The sequence below is a fragment of the Oratosquilla oratoria genome, chromosome 8 (genome assembly GCF_046742065.1).
Source record: "Oratosquilla oratoria isolate Oo_2021 chromosome 8, ASM4674206v1, whole genome shotgun sequence".
Classification (NCBI taxonomy): Eukaryota; Metazoa; Arthropoda; class Malacostraca; order Stomatopoda; family Squillidae; genus Oratosquilla; species Oratosquilla oratoria.
Genome location: NC_134784.1, coordinates 38,069,166 through 38,070,351, shown reverse-complemented (window position 1 = coordinate 38,070,351; position 1,186 = coordinate 38,069,166). Strand labels below are relative to the sequence as shown.

The 1,186-nt window shown below is 39.6% G+C and overlaps 1 protein-coding gene across 1 annotated transcript in view; it reads left to right on the top strand.

Moving 5' to 3' along the window:
- Window positions 1-1,186, top strand: part of LOC143027356 (uncharacterized) — a 187,858-nt gene that overhangs the window by 89,348 nt on the left and 97,324 nt on the right. The window lies entirely within an intron of this gene.

Genomic DNA, 1,186 nt, shown 5'->3' with positions numbered 1-1,186 from the left:
CTACAACATTAATTTTATTTAGCATACCGCCTTCAAGAAATAAAAGTAAACCAAGAGGAAAACATTTCTGAATATACATCACCATCTGCGTGAATATTGAACATTCGAACCTCGTGCTGACGACAGAGGAAGACCACCAAGGTCTATAACGCCTGAGGAAGAACAGGTACTGATTATTGTGAATGATACTCCTGAAATCAGCACACGACAGTTGGCAAGGGAATTGGCCATTCTTCATTCGAATGTTTCGTGTTGCGAGAACAACAGTTATACCTATATCATTTGCAACGTGTCAATAGTTCATGGAGCAGTGCAGCACTGCAAATCCAAATTTTCCCGACTTCATGATCTGTGAACGGAATATTCAACTGCCACAATCAGCATGTATGGGTAGAGGAAAATCCACATGCAATTGTTCCATCATCTCACTAACAGCGGTTTTCACTCAACGTCTGGGCTGGTGTTGTTGGTGATAGGCTATTGGGATCCCAACAGGCTCACAGGTGATGCGCACAAGCGCTTCCTGGAAAACAATATGCCTGATTTCTTGGACGATGTTCCACCGATCACTCGTCGATAACTGCACTTCATGCATGATGGTGTTCCCGCACACTTCAGTCACGTAACCCGCAGATGCCTGGATCGAAGGTTTACTGATCAGTAGATAGAAAGAGGCGGACCAATTACATTACCTCTACGCTTTCACTTGAACTAAATCCCTTGAAACCATTTGAAATCACTGGTGTATTCATCTCCGGTAGATGATGTTGGCACACTCCTCAATCAAATTGTAAATGAATGCGAGACAATAACGAAAACACGCAAGGATTTTGGGAGCGTGATCGCGAGTCCATGAACGTCGATGTGAGGCCTGCATCAGGGCAGGGGGTACACATTTTAAAAATTTGCTCTAAGGCACTCGAAAATACTGTGTACATGTAACATTTGTAAAATATAATCATTTTGTTTAGCTAGTGCATTACATGCCTGTTAATCGGAAACCAAACGTTTTAGGATATATTTTCATTGATCTATTTCAATTTAGATGCAGAAAACACAGTCCTGAAGTTATACTATCTAATTTTGAAACACCCTGTATATATATATATAATATATATATATATATATATATATATATATATATATATATATGTATATATATACTAGCCAAATTACCCGCGCGTTG